The sequence below is a fragment of the Mytilus californianus genome, unplaced genomic scaffold (assembly GCF_021869535.1).
Source record: "Mytilus californianus isolate M0D057914Y unplaced genomic scaffold, xbMytCali1.0.p SCAF_10, whole genome shotgun sequence".
NCBI classification, from domain to species: domain Eukaryota; kingdom Metazoa; phylum Mollusca; class Bivalvia; order Mytilida; family Mytilidae; genus Mytilus; species Mytilus californianus.
The window spans coordinates 39,573,574-39,597,190 of NW_026262582.1; positions in this window are offsets into that span (position 1 = coordinate 39,573,574).

Genomic DNA, 23,617 nt, shown 5'->3' on the forward strand with positions numbered 1-23,617 from the left:
ATTACATACACTTCGTTTTACGCCCTTTTTAATTGATTTTTATAGTTTGAACTTATGTTGTACTGTTACACTAATGTCCCAGATTAGGAGAGAGATTGGCACCCGCAAACATGTTTAACCCCGCCACATTCTGTATGTGCCTGCCCTAAACCAGGAGCTTATAATTCAGTGGTTGTCGTTTGATTCTGTTTTTCGTTGATTTTTTGTTCATAGATCAGCCCGTTAGTTTCTCGTTTGGATTGTCTTACATTTGTCATGTCTGTGCCTTTTATAGCTTACGATGCGGTATTTGGTTTGTACATTGTTGAAGGCCGTACGGTGACCTATAGTTGTTTCCTTCTACATCATTTGTTCTCTTGAAGAGAGTTGTCTTATTTGCAATCATACCACATCTTCTTATTTTTATATTAGATCTAACTAAAGAACTACTGAATAATAATAGTGTAATTATCTAAGGAATTCTTTACTTACATCTCAGATACCTAACCGGTTAGCTTAAATACTATCAAATAAATTCCTTTTGCACATCTATTTCTTTTTTTCTGTCTTGTGTTTGTGGTAATTTCTCATTAGATGAAAACTGATGGAAATAATACAGATTTCTTATACAATTGAATTCTCCATAGGGGACAAAAGTATCCTTTTTAGGAGAAACAGATGTTAACAGATGACCAAATAATATAGGTCCCCGTTGTTTTCTCAACGCCATGTGTTCCTATCTCCTGCATACTATATGTACCTAATGGTTCATTGTAACCTACAATTTAAGTATTTGAAATACTTATTACCTAACCTTGAAAAAGAACTTTCCATTACCGAACATTCATTTTGTGTGTTTTGGTTTTTGAAATATGATAAGGGGGTGAATAATTTTTGTGGAAAAAATGTTTGTTTTCGATGGGAAATTAAAAAAAAGTTAGTTTCTTTTGAAAACTTTGGGAAAATAAACATATCATTGATCAAGTCTAACATTACGACACTCATTGTCAACGAAATGTGTTTGCCTTTTAAATATGATTGCTATCAGGGGTAAAATAACTTTTTATTATTGAAAAAATTCATTCAAGCGTTACATTAATGAATAACTATTAACTGTTTCTTTCCGATAACGCTGTAATCAGCAATAAACATGAAAAATATCTAGCCACCCTGTTTAAAAGCTTAGATCGTCGACGAATCCAACTGCCGTTTGACGATAACACATGAGGTAAATATAAAAGTTTTTGTTCGATTTCAACCAATAATATTAAAAGAAACGAATCTAGGCAGTAAACTGTTATAATGTACAAGTCGCTTACCTGAAAATGTACGCAAAGTCCATCATTCCTGATTTCTGTTGACCGACTTCTTAACAATGTGCTCGACAGCTGATGATGATGATAGGTGTGACGTTTACAAGCTTAAAACTGACATCAATTGATCATAATGTTTGGCTATTTCTATACTAAGACTGTAATTGTTTATGTGAACACTGGTCATGGGTGATGACTTCCCTTATGTCGAACTGTCGTTGTCGAAATGCGAAAAGTTGAGAATTCCTTGGCTTGAGTCAATCCAAATAATCAGCATTTCATAGCAAATTCTCATAACACTCGATATATGCAATCCGACTTCGAATAGTTCTGATAATGACGTAATGAATGAGATTCGAATTAATCACTAAACATTAGTGTGAATCCGGATTAACCTACCCCGAGATATAAGTGTATACCAAATGATGTTATACTACATTTTATTGCACGTATTAGAATTCTTAACGTTTCAATTTCTTTAACATGTTCATGTGATGTTTGATCTCTAAAATATTTCATTTCAAACACGCTATGTTTTTCCTAAATAGTATTAATATACAAGATAAAACTCTTCCAATAATTTGACATTTTTAGTATAATTGATATTCACATAAAGGTTATATACAAAGTCAATTTTCATATATAGTTAGACGTTCACGTATTGAACATGTTGAATGTCGAACCAAAACAATAAGTTGGATTTCGTTTGAATTATACTCGACCAACATAACAGCCAATAATTCTTTCCGATAACTATCGAAGTTGCAAACACTAATAGTCTAATATTATCAACTCGAGATACACATGGTATACTGTGGATTAATTTTAATTGTGTGATTCATTTGTGGACTTAGAGCTTAATGTTTAATGTTGCATATATTTTTTTATTCCTATATGCAGGTTAGATTAGGACATAGCGACAAAATCAAATATCTACCACAATGCAACTTTTCCTCAATCCACCAGAATTAGTACCAACGAAAATAAATGCATTCACTGTGAATAATTCAGAATTATTCAATTGTTATATCAGAATACTCTTACATCTTGTAATCTATTTTGGGGTCTTTGTTGTATTTGAATAGAATTGCTACAATCTATGTTTAATGCAACACGGTCACGTTCATAATCGATGCGTTCAATTTATAGTAGAGACTCTTAACTGAAAACAACTTTTTTTTCGAATTCTGCTCAAGAACAAAGATGAGAAAATATGAACCTTCCAAAACTGTTTATATCCTTTTGAATAAAATGACAATTGCTCCTTTGCTTTATGACACAGGGTATTTAGTAGTAATTTAGTAGGTTTGCTTACTGCCTTATTAAAATCAGACTTAGCATAGCACAAAAACTGTATTGTTACAGGCATAACAAATGCATCTCGACATTTTTTGCATTCAACTTGCTGGATAAAGCGAAACAGAATTCTCAGTTCAAATGGAAAATCATTTTTAAAATATGTTGAAATATTAATATTTAGGACAAAATTGTTAGTGGAGTCCGAATATATATTGTATTCTGGGAAACATAACGGAATTGAGATTTCAATAAGATTTTCGAAACTCCAAGTATTAATCGAATGACAAATTTTGTCGTTTGACATTGGGTAATATTTTTGTGTTCTATTTATTGATTGACTTCTTTGCTATTCCGTGGCGGTCAGTTTTCATTGGTTTAAAATTTGAAGTGCCAGGATAGAACCATCGACTTTCGATAGGAAAACTGACTCTATCCTAGTCAATTAGAATTTAGAGTCGAACGTACCTGCCCATGTGCAGGTTCCGAACTCACAACCTTATATAGACACACTAAACTAGTACACATTTTTGTTTAGAGTTAGCTAAAGCCGCCTCCGGGTGCGGGATCTTCTCGCTGTGTTGAAGACCCATTGGTGGCTTTTGGCTGTTTTCTGTTGTTTGGTCGGATTATTGTCTCTTTGAAACATTCCCCATTTCCATTATCAATTTTAGTGATACAGTATACGTAGTTTGACTAATAGGAACACTCGGCCATCGATGCCCCTTTTTGTGTTTTAGCTGATAGTCAATTACTGAATTAAAGTTTGAAAAATTGGGACTGTTTTGTCGAGTGTGAAAGAGGGACGAAAGATACCAGAGGGACAGTCAAACTCACAGATCGAAAACAAACTGACAACGCCATGGCCAAAAATAAAAGGACAAACAGACAAATAATAGTACAGATGACACAACATAGAAAACTAAAGACTAAGCAACACAAACCCCACCAAAAACTGGGGGTGATCTCAGGTGCTCCGGAAGGGTAAGCAGATCCTGCTCCACATGTGGCACTCGTCGTGTTGCTTATGTTATTACAAATCCGGTAAATAGTCTGATTCAGTAGGTCACATTCGTGAAAAGGGAAGGGTATTGTAGTTACGACATAAGGAACATATCCGATATCATCTGTGAAACGGTTATTCCATAATGGTCAACAAACTCGAAGGAATGATTTCAACTTCACCATTTGGAACTCTTATAATAATAATAGCTTCCTTGTGAGCAGCAATCCTCTATCAAGGAAATCATGATAGGAAATACAAGTCCGGGAATATCGTATCAATTGGAAGATATAAACTCCTTATGAATTCGCATTGCAATACGACGTGTCTCGGTATTTATACATCCAACATTCATGTACTAGTATTTATATTAGTTATGATGTTTCTTTTGTAAGTTCGGTTCGATACTATGTTATGTTTTATCGTTTATGGTTTGAATTCTGTATTTTCGGTACATTTTACATATGTCTTATTTGTCAGTAAAGTCGAGTTAATTTCCCTTTTCCATGGATAAAGTATTGTGTTAGTCCAAATGATTATGACGTCGTCACAGTATAAATTTAAAATAGCCTTTGAAGTCTGTCAAAATCATGATAATTATTTGGACTAGTACTATTAAAATGATGGTGAATTTTTAGATTTCGTTCCATATAATTGTATGAATTTCAATATTATATATACCTCACAAAAATACGTCATTGTTTGTGGTTTCCTGTGCTGTCGTTAATGAGAGATGTCCGTAGTTATTCTGCGGTTTACATGTTGTAATGTACTATTATACTATTTATTTATGTTTTTTTTTCTGGCCTGAGTGTTCTTGCGTTTATTTGTACTGTATTCCTGTCACTTAATGTTGTCATTTTAGCGTTATTTTTAACATTGCCATATAAGCAAGAGGTTTGGCTAGCCATAAAACAAGGTTCAACCTACCATTTTTTCTTAAAATTGCCTGTACCAAATCAGGATTATGGCAGTTGTTATTAAATAGTCCGTTTCTATGTATGTTTGTGTTTGGTTTTTTTTTTTGCAATTCTGTTGTTCTGTTGTTCGGTTGTTTTCCTCTTATAGTTGATGTGTTTCCCTCGTTTTTAGTTTGTAACCCGGATTTTTTTTCTCTTAATCGATTTATGACTTTTGAACAGCGGTATGCTACTGTTACCTTCATTTATATTGCTTCAGATTGTGTTATTTTGAAGTCTTTTCAGTGAAAGCTTACCATAAACAGTTTGGATCAGTTCTTTTCTGATATATCTGTCCACACAGTAGGTGTTGACGGTGTCAGAATTATTTAATGGGTATATCAGAATACATTGACATCTTGTTATGTAATTTGTTGGTTATTTGTATATTCATATACATTATGATATAACCGGTGTGAAACCGGTTGCAGATACATTGTGAAAGTGACTTTTTGTGAAGTATTTACTTATAGGATTAAAATTTTAGTGCGTTTTCATCTCTTTTTATATATATATATATATAATTATATATACAGTTGAGTGTACAAGTCACATGTTAGTTCACCTCTTCGTCTTTTGCGTCTGCCTCACAGCCACCGTCAAGTAAAATTTGAAAGCTGTTTGGATTACCACATAATCTAGCAGCTTCGTGTAATGCTGTTCTTCCCTAAAATAACAAGTAAATTTAATCACCAAATGTTCAGTTTTAACTGTTTACTAAGTTAACTTTATAACATTGCAGAAAATATTTATTTCATTTTGCTTTGATCTACACCTGTTATTGACTTGTCTTATGACCTGATAACGATACAGAGAGTGCGATATATATTCGGTATTAGGTCTGGTATTGACTAATCGCACCATCCGGTCTTTTTCAGTCAAAATTTTTGCGTTTAACTGCTCCATGGATGGGACTGTTCAAGATCCGACGTATGGAAAAGGTAAAATAAAAAAAAAATCCCGGACTCCAAGGAAAATTCAAAACGATAAGACTCTTATCGAATGGCAAAACCAAAGCTCAAACCCGTCAAACGAATGGAAAACAACTGTCATATTCCTGACCTGGTACAGGCATTTCCGTATGTAGAAAATGGTGGATTAAACCTGGTTTTATAGCTAGCTAAACATCTCACTTGTATGACAGTCGCATACAGTTCCATTTTATTGACAACAATTTGTGAACAAAAACAAACAGACAGACAAAATAGGTAAAAGTGTAAAAAAATAAGGGTATAGCAGTCAGCATTGTGTTATAATCTTAATCACTATAAAAACAAACACATATATCAACAAAGAAAAACAAAATGGCATAATGACAAAGCACAAAAAGGAAAAATGAAAGACAAGAATAAAAAAATTACCATAGCTTAATAACACAATGGCTGGATATACAAGTACCAAGCCACGTCAAAAGGATATTACCAAAAAATGGACCAAACAGTAAACGTTAATAATTTAAAAAGACAAATAAAAGAACACTTTAATACGTAATTAAGATGATAAACAACGTCAGTACTTAGAAAATATACATCAAGACCATTTTGTATTAAATGTGAAGTTGATACGGAACATTCATCAACAAGGTCTTGGTATCTTCCGATGAATTTTAGAAAAAGGACGAGACGTTTTTTGACATAACCCTGCTTAATTAACTTTTTGCTCAGACATTGGTGACGTTTTACAAAGTCTGAGTAGCAGCAGCACGTTTTTGAGAACCGAATGAGCTGGGAAATGTATATCCAATATGCAGGTGAAGTTGGTATATTGCTACTAAGGTGGAGGAAATTGATAATTTCAAAATTAAAATCGTCTCGTTCGTCATAGATTCTGGTACTGAGGTGACCGTTGATGTCAAATTCGAGGTATTACTCTCAAAATGAGGCGGAGGAATCCGTGTTTGTTGTTTCTTTAATTTCTAGTTCTGGGGGATATGTTTATGGAACCCAATCAGAAAAGTTTGGATTGTTTATGGAAAGAAGTTAATCAATATATCTCAATGTGAAATTTAATGATCTGCCTTCTTTGATCTTCTTGTTTTTTGACAAGCGTCTGAAGGAACTCCAACTCATATGAAAATAAGAAGAGGTCGGTAAGGACAGGCGCACAGTTCGTCCCCATAGGAATGCCGACAATTTGTTGAAAAAGTCTACCTCCAAATTCAACATGTTCAACAAATATGTTGTCAATAAGAAGTTCCAGCATATTGATCATTTGTTCCTCTGTGTAGGATGTTTTACCTTTTTGTTCACTATTAACAAAATATGCCGTATGGTATCCCAAAGTACTAGATTTATAGCGTATGCTACTATTTTTGTATTGAAAAGCATTGTGGATTATTTCTTGTAGACGATTTTTCAATTTCACATGGGGAATGGTGGTATACATGGTTGAAAAATCAAAAGTTTTGATAGAATTAATTTCAGAGAAAGATCGAGATTTGAAATTATTCAGAAGTTCTTGAGAGTTTTTTTAGAATCCACATATTGTAAATACCACTACGCGAGTTAACAGTTTCACAGTATTTCAGAAGACCCTCTCGGACAGAATTTTTGTCAATCTAATGGACAATTCCTTTGTAGATGAGCTGGCAATGTACCGTTGTTTGTATGGAATTTTGTGAAGCTTAGGTATCCAATACAAACAAGGTAAGTCCTCAGGTCTTGCTGTTCAATGTAATGTTCTTTGAAGCCATGCAGGACTTATGATTCACTAAAATCTCATCCTTGTCAAATGATATGTTTGATGAAGATTTCAGTAATTTGCATGAATTACTGTAATGATGCTAATATATAATGCATGTGCATTGTATTGTCAAAAAAAAGTCCATATTTATGTAACATGTGTAACAAAAGTATTCTTCTTTCCAATAGATAGCTAAAAGTTTATACTTTTTAACAATTTTTTGAAATGCTATATGTTGGGGCCAAAAAAGGGTCTTACCGGGCCTAATGTTTTATGGTGACCAGACATGTTGCATCTAATGTTTTATCCCGTGACTGGGGAATAGCAATATGGTCACTTTTGGTCCCTTCCGACCGGCAGTGAAACCCTTGCCATAGTTGGGCGTCTGTCTTGCCTTTGCGGGATGCATACATACGCAGCCACGTCCGTTCAGAATGAGGACGTTAAATCCGATGTCTCATTTAGAGGAAGTACCACACCCTGCAAGCTGAGAACCCTTACAACAACTCTTTCCGGGGTCCGTCAGCAACTTGTTGCAAGGAAAAATTGTCCCTTCCAAGCATATCTCAATTTCTAGTGGCAATCAAAAATCTTAGACCTTCATCCTAAACGGCCCTATTAAAGGACTGACCTATTGCAATAATGATTAATGTGTTCTCGTCCTGAACATGCATGAAATATTTGCCACTGGACTTAAAACAACCAACAATCAATAAATCAATCTTATATCTGCTGCCATCAAGTGCATTCATTTTTCTCACGATCAACATTAATAGTTGAAAGCGCATCTGGTGCAGAACAATAGGTACCGTTAATATCATTTCTACCACTGGTTGATACTCCTGCTGGTGGACTGTTATCATCCGAAGGTATTACCAGGCATGTAGCCAGTACGTCGTTTCTGGCATGCAAATACGGATATTGTTTGTTTGAAATTTGCTGTTATAAAATATTGATTTTTTTTTAAATTAAGAAATATATTTCCCGCATGCAAAGCTTTGATTCCTTATCCAGATTTAGCTGTAGTTAAGTCCTTTTGGCTCTTCAACGTTCGTATTAGGTTTTAGCTTTATAAGCATCACTGAAGAGATATAATATGAGTTGTCGAAATCCACATCTGGTGCAGGAAAATTGGTACCGTTAATCTTATAACTACAACCTGGTCGATATCTCATTTGTGAACTGTAAGCACCAGAGAGTATCACTAGCTCAGTTACCAGTACTTTGTAACTGGCATGCAAAAACGGATACTGATTGATTGAAATTTGTTGTTATAATTTTTTTCTAAAAATCAATTAAATTAATGAATATAGTTTCTTCTTCATCAAGTATACAATATACCATCAACATTTTCTTACATTTTAACTTGTAAAATGTATAGACTATATCTAAATAGCAAAAAGTAAATTATTTTAAGATAACCAATTATTCCCTTATTCTGGTCACATTATTAAACTTTTAAACCAGATTAGTTATAGTCGCCGTCCCAATCAACATATACAGTTACAATTATCACTGATAAGTTACTTTTGTCATGTCCAAATTACGACTATTAGATAGTCCAGTTACGATTATCATATCAAACAATTTTCATGGAGTTACGATTATCTTCCTTAAATTTTCGATGGCTATTATTTTGGTAACGAAGCCATATATAATGTTAAGAACACACACACAGAACAAAACCGTACAGAACAACCTGGCGGCTGAGTAATTCTAGAAAACAACACGTTCACACGGAGAAATTGGCAGAAAACGATTTTACCTATATCTACCTCAGCCATATTGAAATCGTGGTAGCTGCTGTTACCACGATTTATTTAACACCAGTGGAAGATGACAAGGGGAAATTACAAACCATGTAGACGAAAATTGGTAAAGACCACTGCCAACAAAAAATAAAAAGATAAAAAAAACTCCAAAAAGCACTACATAAACACGAGATAAAGCAACCACACTGAAAACGGAAATAATCTTTTGAAAATAGAGGGATTGATGGCTGAAAGTCATTGTACAGAGATCCTAATCTTATGCTCTGCTTTTTGGCAAAAAGCTTAAGGTGGCAGTGGTTATACAAATTAACCATATCGCAATCATAAAGGAATATGTAATTTTCATCTTCCCCCAAAAATAGTTGGCTAATAACAAAACTTGGAAGGATTTTGTATCCACTACAAACATTGACAAATTAAGATATGTTTTTTTCCAAATATTGAAATTGTTTAAAGCTTTAATTCGAACACAGTCTCCAAAAATGTTACCGATATAACGTACGTACTATACACTCGTCATATTAGTATGCATAATGTTATAGCTTGATAAATGTTATCATATTCACACCCTGAAAGCGGGAACAATATTGCAATCACCTTGTTCGACCAGTCGTTCGTCCATTGTTTCGTCAAACAAATATTTTTCTCAAAACCTACTTAACTAAATCATTTCATATTTCGTCCGCAGTTTCACGTGGAATAAGCTGTAAGGCCGTTGTGCTATTTGGATCAGTCAAACATATACTTTCAGTTTTCCGATACTTTAAATACCGAGACATATGCTTACCACGACAACTCGTTTATTTTGTTAAAATTTAAGAACATAACCAAAAAATCAGTATCTCCTTTCTTTTAAAAGTACAATAATATAACACTTAAAGACGTTACAAGAGCAATTTACTTTAAAATATTACTTTTGATGTATTAAATTCGCCCATAAGTTAATAATCCTTACATGAATTTAAGCATGATGTGCATTTTTAGTGTGTTTTTTTAGTTTTCTTTATTTTAACGTAAGCACAAAAATAAACCAAAATAAACCAAAACAAACTCGAAATATACAGATTGTACGTTCTTCTTCGTGTACTCAAATATTCACATTGTTAACAAACATTTTGTAGGTATACAGCATGTAATGTGCAGAAAGGTAAACTTCTAATCTGTAAACTATTACCAATTAAAATAGTGTTATTTATTGGTTGTCGATGGTTATTTGTTTTCCGTTTCTTGTTTTAACATCACAGGTTGTTGGTTTGTCTTGTTTGAATTTTTTATTTACATTTTGTCATGTCTAGCGGTTCATAACTTACTATGTTGTATGGGTTCTGCCAACAGCTGATAGTTTTATTGTTCCTTATAGTTGCTCATCTTCACGTCATTTGATCTGTAGTGGATAGTTATCTCATTTGCAATTATACCACATCTACATATTTTGTATAATATTTATCCATTGGATTAAGAAAAATGTATTATATGAATGTATAGTAGTAACATTTTCTACTTATTTCTTAAACAATGTCATAGATCTGAGCTTGAAAAATTTGAATCACTCATATTGCTCACATCTTTCAATTCAACAATCGATGAGATGCACAAACCACCGATCTATGTTACCGGACACGTTTCTATTACATAAAAAACACTGCCATTCTTAATTAAAACTATGAAAATGTCAGGCATCAAATCTTTAGTTCGACATTTTACACATGTAACAGATCAAATTAAATCAGAATTATAGTATCATGTCTCAACTTCAATGTTTTACCATTTGTGAAGAAGGAGAACTATACGGATCATATCTAAAAGAAAGACGAAATATACCAAAGGGATATTCAAACTCATACGTCGAAACGAACTGACAATGCCATGGCAAAAAACGAAAGATCGCCGGTGCTCCGGAAAGGTATTCTTCGATTTTTTAAAAGGGATCATTTCTAAACTTTGATGTTTTACAGTTTCATGTTGAAGGAGAAGTATAGGAATCATATCTAAACTTTGCTGTTTGACAACTTCATGTTTGAGGAGAACTATAGGGATCATATCTTAACTTCGGTGCTTTACAGACTCATGCTGAAGAAAAATATATGGATCACACCTAAACATCTATGCTTTACAGTTTCATTTCGATGGAACATAAAAGGGATCATATCTAAACTTCGATGTTGTACAGTTAAGAATTGAAGGACAATTATAGGGATTATATCTAAACTTCGATTTTGTACAGTTTCATATCTAAGGAGAAGAACAGTACTTGCAACATTAGGCGTTACTGTTTCTCGACTGGTCGGTGAATGATCGTTGAAACGAACTTGACTGGTTCTTGAATGATCGGTGTTCGTTATAATACAACTTACATGACTTATCTGAATTATTCTATATGACAGTTACCTTGCGGCGATCAACCAGTCAAATAATCATACGCATGGATCGGACAGAAACATATTTAATTAAAATTTTCATGTGAAACGAAAATTGCAATATTTACCTGCGATAACCGCTAACTTCGACAAAGACCCTTATGGATATTTGCATTTAACTTTTCATTTGAAATCTGTACTCAACCCTCATGGGTTATGTGTACGTTTTGTACCTCATGATAGGGGTAAAAACGAACTTAGAGAAAATTAAGATACTATTTTGTTTGTTCCATTACTCAAGAATGCCAATATTTCCTCTTTTTATTGAAAACCATGTTAATTTTTTGTTAATAACATGTGAGTATTATAATAAAGATACTAAAATTTTTGATTGTGTTGATCAAGAGAGTGGAAATTTTCTTTTTTAATTGAATTAATATTATGATAATACTATCATTACTATTTAGTATTTTTGTAAATCTGGATGGGTTTTATTCATAACATATGATGAATATGAGAGATAAATTACTAACATTTTGGCCTCATTGTTTGAAAATGCCCATATACAGTTTTCCATTTATTAAAATGCATGCACACTATTTAGCAATCATGCATGTAACTGAATCTACATGAGGTAGTTTTTTAAAAAAATGTGAATAATGAAAGGGTAAAGATACTTAAACTTTTGTTAATGTTGAATAAGATAAGTTTGTCTTCATTTTTAAGGAAATCATTGTATATATGAGTACTTCTGATAGAATAGGATGGGTTGATTTAGAAAATGATATGATGAACACTAAAAAACCATATTAAGATTTGATGCCAATATTCCTTATTTTATTGAAACTCGTGCACCTTTATTTGGTATTTGTCATTATAGGGCCTCTAGACGAGTTATTTTCCACAAAATATAAATAGTACTTGTATAAAGATAATGATACCTAGACTTTTGTTTCTTTTGATTTGGAGTGTTATTCTTTCTTCATTTTAATGAAATCATGAACTGTAATTGAACGTTAGTACTTTTTTGAATATTGGGATGGGTTGTTTTCATTTATATGATAAATATAAGAGACATGATACTGAAATATTGGTTTGCATTATTTTACAATGTCCATATTTTTTCTTTTTATGAAATCATGTACCGTTATTCGCTCTCAGTCATTGTAAATGCTTCTAGATCAGTAACTATTTATAAAATGTGAATGATATAAGAATAAAGATATTAAACAATGTTATATGAGTCTAATGAATAGTGCCATTATTTATCCATTTTGATTTAAATCATGAAATGTCATTGCACTTGATACCATATGGTTCAGACATTTAACTTGCAACAAATGAAGAACTATTCACCTCCTTCTTTTCAAAGTGTTTCTAATGTATTGCATAGTAGACGTGAAAAACAGCTCCCCAATATTCTAATCATAATTTTATCAGTTCTTAATTGACCGCTTGTGTAGAAGCTTGAGATTAAACGCAGTTGCTATGACAGAAAAAGCCTTCCCATCTGAATTTATTAAAATATTGGTTCAGTCTTTGTTAAGAATTTAAAATCAAGATGATCGATCCAATGCCGAATGCAATTCAAACGCGACGCAAACGAAATTAAGAAAAAAACACAATTTTTCAGTGATTGATTGAATGGTTGGTTGTTTGTGTTTAATGCCACTTTTAGCACTACTGGCTTTATAGTGGCGGTCAGTTTTCAGTGGTTGAGGAAGTCGGAGTACGGAGAACCACTGCATGACTTTCGGTAAGCACATTTTTTCTTTAAATATAATAGATATACCAGTATACTGTGAATATAATTATCTTAATGACATATTAAAAATTCGACGATAGTTGGAATTTCTGAATATCGTACATCTGATATAAAAAACGTAAATTTTATATAAACGGTTTAGCATCATTTTGATACAACTGTTTGTTTAATATTAAGATGTATTTAGGGAACAAAAAAGAGTAATATAGGAGACATGTTACTTTTTACCTCAAGATCTGTCTGGTTTATTTTTCACAATGAATGCTGGGAGATTTGAAACGTATTAAATACATGTATTATAGCATTAAATTGTAACAAAATGTTTTATTTAAGGATTAATTAAATACCACTTGATGACTTGTGAGCTGTTAAATGAGATAAATGTTAAAACAGCTAAGTTAAAGTGTATAATGATTATATTATAAGTATAGTGCGGCAATATGATTAGTTTTATGACATTTGAAATTCTTTAACAAACTTACTTTTCATTTATATTTTAAACAGAATTTTAGACTACAAAGGATATTTCCTATCGTCACCACGATCCAGCCCTCTCCCCCGAAGTGACAATATCGAATTGGACTTATCACTTGAGTTTGTCATTCCATATTTTTTGTAGTGTTCGTGTTCCTCAATCTTTAGTTTTCTATTTAATGTTAAGTAAACTTGCTTTTCTTTCGTAATTCGTTTCTTGCCACGGCGATGTCAGTTTCTCCCGACTTACGCCTTTATTTAAATGTCCTATTGGTGTGATGTGGTATCTTTTGTCTGTTAAATATAATAACTTACTTTTAAAAGAACAGTAGTGAACCAACCTATATCAATCGTTTATGTAACATCAGGATATATTTACGAAACAAAGTGAGCGTTATAGAAAACATGATTGATACTACCTTTTCATCTTTCAGGTTTGGGTTACAGCCGTAATCAAGTAATAATTGTATGGTGTCAATATTATCCAGGCATGCAGCTTTGTATAATGCTGTTTCACCCTTAAACACAAAAAAAGATAACGTTTAAATGTTAACAAAATTATTCTGCGAAATGATTGTATTTCCACAAAATTACATTTAGGAATACATGGAAATGCAAAATGTCAATGGTAATTAATTAACCCAATGCCTAAAAACAATGGTATGTATCGATTACTAGGCAAACTTGGTCAATTGGTAAATTACCTGATTTTTTCCAAGGGTTCGACATTTAGTAACAAGCACTTTAAACAATTCATTGATTGCACAACATACTCTAATGATACGATATAATTCATACGTTGTTTTATGTGTCAATATGTGGGTAGAAGGCAATATCAACATCTTACAAAATATATCTGGTAAACAAATCTTACAAAAATTGTGAATTATTGCCCGACGTTCTCACTATAAAAAAACCAGAAACATTGAAGTCATTGAGACAATGGTCACATGAGGATATAGGCTAGATAACTTGACAAGAAATTATGTTTAAGAAGTGTTAATATTTCGGACATAACGGAACTATAGTCAACTGTAATAAGGGAGCTATAGTCAACTGTCATAACGGAACTATAGTCAACTGTCACATGTGTCATACAAGTGGTTCCTTAGCAGTTAGCTGTAAAAACAAGTTTAACCCAGCATTTTCTTTGGAAAATGCCTGTACTCAGACGCGAGTATGACGGTTGGTTTTCAGTCGTTTTTCTTATTGATTTAGTTGAGCGTTTCGTTATGTCAGTTTTTGCTGTCTTCTCTCTTTTTATATTAATTTTGGAGGACTGTATTTTTTTTTTTACATTACATTTTTTGCTTTATAGTGTTTTTATACGCCATAACTGTAATGTAAGCGCCTTATTGCAAATATCGATATTTTTACCTTGATATTTTTGTGGTTTGGATTCCAGCCCCGGTCAAGTAATAGTTGTGTAGTTTCGTTTCTACTAATCGTAACAGCTTTATATAATGCCGTTTCTCCCTAAAAGAAACATAATGACAACTTCCTTATTTTTATAAGATATAAAAAGTAAGGAACTAAATACTACGACATGATATAATATGGACAGTTGGTGTGGTGTTCGAATTTTATTCCAAAAGTACTGGAAGATAAAAAGATGAATCATTTAATGAAAGACATCATCTAATAATGATTTCCAATTTTGTATATCTCTTTACATAACCAACGTATTTAAACGTATCTTGTCCAATTGCATTGAAGCATGATAGAGGGAAGCATAAACTTCATGCATCTTTATCTTGTTGAAAACATACTTTTGCGTATACAGACTGGAGTCAAACGTTATACATGATCTGCCAGTTTTAATCTTTACATATTTGTTTTACTGAAAATTTGATGGTTTTATTGACAATGACAATTTAAGGGAATAAACAATCCAGTAACTTGTAATCATATGCCTCAATTAATACACTTCACTTGACCAATATTGCTAGATATTCTCAAGGTGTGAATTGATAAAACTTCTTCACCAAAATTAAGTCTGAGAAAAATAAAATGAAATCTTAAGCGAAATAACATTGTTATTTATTTATTTTTTTTTAATTTTAAAAGCACGATTTAAAAGTTCGCAACTACCGAATATAGTACTAGACTTACTTCTATTGGATATTCTAATAATTTATTTCGAGATACTTTTGTTCGGGGCAGAAATTCAGATTTCTTTGGTGAATTAATCAGACAAAATGTTTTCATCTCACCGCAGAATTTTACAAAATGGCATTTATGAAAATGCGTCTATAGTAAAAACAATTATTACAATTTACTAAAAATCAGTGAAATCTTATCCAAGCAAGTTATATCGAAATTTGGACTGCGATATTATAAATACAGAATCTAGACGAAGCTTCATTAGTTCTGTTTTGAAGTAGTTAATGTACTGTAGCATATACTGTATCATTTTGGAGATTCGACTGTTTTGCAATAGTGAACCTCTTGTTATAACTAAAACTTTACGATCAACCACAAATATTCCTGATAGGACCATAATATTCAGAAATTAAACTACGTTATTTCATATCGGTTAAGAATTAGCTTCTCTTATTGGATAACAAGGGGCCACATGACATTCTTTATTCTTTAGTAAAAAATTCCATCGGTCTTTAACAGAAAAAAAAACGGACCAGAAAACCGATCTTTAACGAACTTTTACATGTTAATGACCAGTGGGGCGTGGTTTCTCTGTTTAGAATGATGTCCCTTTAATAAAACGCAAACGCGATTCAGACGTTTGAAACTTGGCTGAACTGGAAGGCACGTCTGCTACAGACAACTCAAATGATCGTTTTGCCGTACTTTCCGATGCTGATAGAGACAAACTACTTAGCAACAAGAATTATAAATTTATAGAAAACTTTATTTTGTATTTATATACTGAAAAATTGCACTTAAGTGAAAGGCAGTGACTTATAGTTATCATTATGACTGGTCTCCACTCTTTCCTATAGAAATCGAACAATAACTCGAGTTTGCTTTGAACAATTTAAATTTATGAGAATTTTTAGAAACATGGTTCCTCAATGAAATAAACATAATACCACAGGACAGAGGTATTGACTTCGACAGCGATAATGACCTCGCCTACGGCTCAGTCATTATCGCTGTCCTAGTCAATACCAATGTCCTGTGGGCAGTCCATATATCACGATAATGACCAGTTCTTCAATAACTATTATATGAATAGCGATTAGTCGAAATTTATCACTATCCTCAATTTGCATGCATTTTGAGGAAAACCTATATGTTATATAAGATTCGTCTTACCCACACATCTACGAAGTTAACGTCAGTGCCTAAGTCAATATATTTCTCCAATTTGACAATATCCTTAATGCAAACAGTAGTCAGTAGTACCTGAAAGTATCAAAGGATAAACAATAATGTAATTCAATACATGATATGTTTGTTGAAATGCACTAGATATTAACAATTAAGGGAAACTCCATACTTTACTATCCCTCTAACCAAAAATTATCTAGATATTTCTCAAATTACCAGACACTCAGAAACGAAAGACTTACAATTTCTAACTCAAGATGAGGGTAACTTCAAATTAGGATGGTTAGGTCTGCGGCTTTTGTCTACCATGTTTTGAAATCCTCTCAAATTGCATGATTCTTACAAAGACTGGCACTTAGACCCACTTAAAACCTTCAATATATCAATCTTCATCAATATTGTTTATATACGCCTATTTACAAATATGATGGACAAAAAAAAAATCTACGGACAACATCTTTTTGAGATAATGATTTATATTTTGATCAAGGGCTACGGCAAAATATATACTGAGCCTTAACACATGCTACTCTCCATTGTGTTTTGTCAATATCTTGCCATTAACTACCCAATATGAACTTAGTTTATGATCTGTTTTTTTCCACAAAAAATCTCCTTTTAGTCATTTTAATGAATACTTACATCATTTGCCTTTCACTTCAAGTATATTGAGCCATTTAAAAAAAATGACTAAAACAATGATCTTTTTTCAAGCGCCAATTACGTTCATTGGAAGAAAAACACGATTTTCCAATAAATTTTTTGAATATGATATCATCAGGTTTGAAATTTGTCTTTTGTTATCAAACTTAATTTCAATAACAAACAGTTCAAAAGAAAGGGCGAGCGCATATGAATGCAAAGTCTGATTTATTCATATGTCAAAGAATTTTCTTTTGAGTTAATATTTGTGTCGTGCAGATTATCATTTTGATCTAACAGGTTACTCGGATAATCTTTCGACCGATTAACTGGTTAACCGGTTTAAAAGTTAATGTTCAAAGAAGATGTACCCTAAGAGTGACTGGGTAAAAGATGCATGGTCACTTTAAATTTTCATTTGACCTTAAGTAAAACACTTGCCAAAGTGGGTCATCCTTTTGGCTGTGTGGGATGTATAAATTAGCAACATTGTCTGGTCATAATTGGGACATTAATTCCGATGCCTCATGAAGAGAAACTGTCGAGCTCTTAGCACGTTAACGAGCCTTGTAGCAACTCATTGAGGGGTCCTTAGGTGGCCCGTTGCAGTGCTTAATTTCTGTCCTTATCAAATATACCCTCGTTTTCCGATATCATTTCAAACGTTCGACCATTCATGCAAGTTTATTTATTTCAAAGGACCTGCCTACTTGATTAATTGTAAATTAGTTCTTATCCTAACATGCATGGATTGTTTTCCATTGGACGTTTCGCAAATAACAATCAATCAATCAACTTATCAAAGAAACGACTACAGTACTTTATCACGGTGTATGGTTATAGAATATAATGTATATAATCACAACTCTTCAAAAAACTTTCTGTATAGTTCATTTCTGCATGGTACTAGAACGATCATTATCCACTACATTAGCATTTATCAATGTTTGAAACAACATTTCGTTTGAAATACAATACATGACACACCCTTGGATGTGGATGATCTGCATTTTAACAATTACATTCACTCAATATGAGTAAACATTTTGACCAGCTTACAACAATCAATGTTTTTGTAAACACCTAAACAGATTATGTGTACTTATGATTTCGTCCCAAGCTGATAGACAATGTGTCTTCTTTCTATTTAATTCAGATGAAATTAAAATGCATCTATTGTTAATTAAGTAACAAATGTACTGGATAAATGATCTCATTAAGAACCACGGTGCTCCTGTTAAAATTTTTATTTTGGTTTTCAAAAATTTTCTAAGATTTTTTAATATATATTTATATCAAAATTATTATAATTAAAAATAAAATGTTCGATTAATTATTTTGGTATTTGATATTCGATCCTTCTGTCGATTAACCTGGTAACCGTTTAACCATTGACAACACTAGCTAATAACAGTTGTCAATAATGAGGCATAAAGATGATTTTCCATTTATATCTTGGAATCAAGGCTAGTTGCCATCAATATTTTGTGTTGCGTATATGGTACTAGCTGTCAATTTCACTTTTAATTAATATATGACAAATGGCTCAATTGGTATTATTTAAGTTTGTTTGTAACATTTTTTAGAGTATGAACATGATGAATTTACATAAAATATTAAATGTTCTATGAAATGTTATATATTGCTTCATTTGTTGTTTATATTTCTTCTAAGGTTTCTGGTCTATTTGCCTACGATGTCTTCTGTTCTAATTGATTGTGATAGTGGTCCTTGCTCCTGTGTGTTTCTTATCTATTTTGTTTTTGTACAAAACAGTTGGCATATATTCCAATGCAATTTTTCTGGGGCAATGGATAAGATTGGATGAAGACCATTTCAAAATTATTAATACACATATCAGTAACTATTGGTATTAAGAAAAGCCGTAAATTTATTGATCTACAATATTCCCTATTAAAAACAAAGCAGTCATATTTCTGACCCGTAAATCTCCGCATTGTTAGATTTTATAACGTTTGTCGCCGGAAGCGTACCTATGAATCAGAAAGTATCATGCAAAAGATGAAGACGACGTTTCACGGAATTTTTGGTGTATGAGATGACATCAATAAAAAGGATGATTGATATGTAATATATTTATGATTGAGCATTATAACGGATATAACTATATTGTGTTTTAAGCTCTGCTTATTGTTGTATCCTGTTGTAAATACCCGAGTATAAATAAAAAGACAGCAGAGAGTACCAAGCCAAAAATCATAAAACAATTATCGACATCAAAATGAAAAGACTAATTTATTTCGACAAACATAGCATTTGACAGTCCTGAGTCGTTACTCGGGACATTTTTAATAGCACATTCGATCAATCACGTATTTTAATTTTCAATAATGGAATTCAATGTTCAGAGAGTAAATAAAATATATGAAATAATTATTGTTTGACACTTGAAATGGGACAAAATACATAACGATCAAAGACAAACATTAGTATAATAACACACTAAAGAATGAATCTTATACAGTACATTAATTGCAATGTTTTGACATATAACTGATTAATTGAGTGCTAGGAATAAAGATGTATAAGCTGAGTATTGTTTTAACACCCGAAATAGAAACACCATTATGATGATTATTTACGAAGAATTGAGCTTAAAAATAAATACGGATTTCAATAATTTGACATAGAAACTGAAGGAAGATCAATAAAAATTACATTCTTTAAATTCCAGCGTTGTTTAGATAATTTGTTTATCTTGGTGATCATTTAAAGGAATATCTAAACTGTTTAAAACTTTGGTGCGGTAACCATAATTTTATTTTTTGGTAGTTATCAATATTGCATTGATCGTGGTGATTATCCCTTTATTTTGTGATATTTATAATTTACATTTCCTGTCGTGGCACCAAATAAACCAAATTATACCTACAGCCAAAATATCAGAAATCAGGGATATATAACAACGGACGTTAATCAATAGAAAACACTGTCTGACATAATATTAAAGTTGTTTTTTGTTTCATTATAAATACGTGGATATAATTCAGGCCGACGGATTTCTGTCTAGAAATTGTTTTAGATTTTTTAAATCCGGGGTCTTTCAGAAATTACTCTACAGTATGGGCTAAGAAAATCCCCGTAATTTTTTGTCAGGAGGATATATATATTATTAGCATCGCACCAGATCTTCTTATTGTTTTATGTTGCTATGTACACTTCGTCTGATTTTTCGTAATTTTGCATTTGTTCTGCTGAAGTTCCTAACTATGTTTTTTGCTATTATTCAAACATGTGTTTGTCCTCCTCAAGAATCGAAGTTATCGCCTTTATTTTTATTATAGCATGTTCATATAATTGCTTGCGAGGTTAATTTACTGACTTTGTCAAATTGGGTTATTTTCTTATCAGACAACATAATCAAATATCAAGTCAACTTTATTTTCAAACATTGTCCTTTGATTTCCTTTTACAGATTTTTTTAAAGGCAATTAGTACCGAAAACAAAAAAAAAACTAACGTAGATGATGATCCTTGACTCTTGGAATGGAGGGATTAAAAGGAAGTCCATAACTTTTTCAAAGACTGCTGACACCAGATTTATTTGGTATTATAATGCTCCATATTCTTTAGCTTTGATATATAAGTTTTTTAAAGAACTTTTGGGGACATGTGTGGAGAAAAATTATTTAAGCTACTGTTTTACCTATAAAAAAACGTGCCAAGCGATTTCTAACTGACTTTTTTAGAGTTTGTTCTCATACCACTGTTAAGTATGTCAGGTCATTATCCAGAAATTCAGTGGTTGCCGTTGGTTGTTGTCCCTCATATATTTTTCTTCGTTTATTGTTCTGTCATAAATGAGGCCGTTGGTTTTCCCGTTCGAATTTTTTCTCTTTTTGTCACAGTTTTTTATTGCTATATAGGCCTACTATATTGGTTTTCTCATTTTTGAATGTCAAACGGTTATCTGTGGCTGCTTCCATACACGCCATGTTTACTCTGGTAGATAGTTATTTCTTTGACAATCATACTAAATCTTCTTATTTGTACATAAAGATAGAATGGCTTAGAATAAATTTATAGTGTTTTTCAGTCATATCAAATGTTGAGGAATCTGTTGAATGATACTAATTTTACTTTTTTAAAATGTGTCCTTGAATATAACCATCTTAAATGACCTTAAACATCATTTGACAATTTATGTGTGGCAGTAATGGGACAGCAAAATTTTCCTTTGAAAAAAAAAGTACCTCACATAATGGTTGTCTCGTGCAAAATAGGATATAAAGAATAATAAAAAATATAGGTAAATACAAACAACCGATTTCCCAAAAAACCGACATCCGACTCCTCTGAAATAGTAGACTTGTTTATAATTCTTATTAGCAATGTTATTGAGTTTGAACAGAGTTCAAGTATCCTCAGTTGAAAATCAAGTACCGGCTTTTGAGCTTTGAACTCTGTATCATCTGTTCCATGTGTCATGTATTGGTATTGTACATCAGTACTCGTAGGTACTCTTGGTTGCTTTATTTTTTTCATAAAATGTAAACGAGATGAATCAACTTACAAAAATCTTATAAGGAAAGCAACTTCTTGCTCGTATTATTGAAAAGTGTGAACTGGTATTGATGCCCGTCAAATTAGTGTCTGAAGTTGGACTTGTATATAAGAGTACATTTATTGAAATTTATGTCAGCATTAATTGGGTGTCAATATTTCTTCTCACGTTAAACATCATGATTTGCATTTCCAATAGGCACTGTTGGTACCTCAATATGGTTTATTTACATTATTTAAAACTTATATCAATGGACAGTTACTACAATAATGTCGCCATAATTTAAATGACCTTATATTTCTTCCTTTTATTAAAATCTTTACCAGTTTAATAATTCAGAGCATTTGTTACCTCAGGTTGTATATTTTTTCTAAAATGTTTATAATATATGTGATATGTAGAATAGAAATAATAGAATGTACATGATGTATGTCAGTTAGCTATAAAATTCAGTGTTTGGTAAAAAAAAACAAATTCAAAGACAAGTAGTTTTGTTGTCTGAGTTGTCAAATATATTTCCGTTCATTTCATTTTATTTCATTTCAGCAAATTTTGTAATAAGAAAAAATATTCTGCTACATATTTGTTTGTTTTTAAGAACAACAACATCAAAAACACATGTATTATCGATGGTGGTTTATTGAACTGGTGTTGTGACAGCTGTAAAAGGACTGATTGAGCCCGTTATCAAATTAGTCAAAATTGAATAAGACTTATTACCAAATTTGTTCTTATATTTGCAATACGACGGATTCCATATGTGGAGCAGGATCTTCTTACCCTTGAAAAGCACATGAGATTACCTCCGATTTTCGTTGGGGTTCTAGTTGCTCAGTCTTTGGTTTTCTATGTTGTTTTGTGTACTGTTGTTTGTTTTTCTGGAACTTTTCTTTTTGTGCCATGGCGTTGTCAGTTTATTTTTGACTTACGAGTTTGAATGTTCCTTTGGTATCCTTCGCCTCTCTTGTTCAGCAATCAAAAAGTCTATTTCCAAATAAACTTATATATATATATATGTTCCTAATTTTGAGTATATTTGCCAATTGTAAAGATTTCATAACATGTTACTAGCTAAAAGTTGATGTAGTAAATTACCTTGTTTATATTTGCCATCAATTTCTTAAATTCTTGCCTAAAAAAAATAAAAAAACATTATTTGTATTAATTTTTTAAAACCGAATCATACATTATGAACTTAAACGGAAGTTGTCTTGCTTTAAATTTACTAAAACTACACGTGCCGTGACGAGAATATGGCATGTGAAATGATAAAGTGTATTTTCATACAAATCAAACATTCAGGGAAATGTTATTTAGAGAATTCAAAATAGTGCAAAACTATTATCATTACTTCAGACAAATTATAAAATCAGAAAAGTTTGCAGTGTGACAACACTTTTATCAAACCAGATCTACAACACAAATAAAAGAAAAGAAACTGATCTTTTTTTCCGTACATAAAGCACAAGCTATATAATATTTGTTTCCAAAGTCCTTAAGCCTTCATTTGATAACAAAATTACCCAAATATTTTGATTATTTACTAAGTTACAGCTATT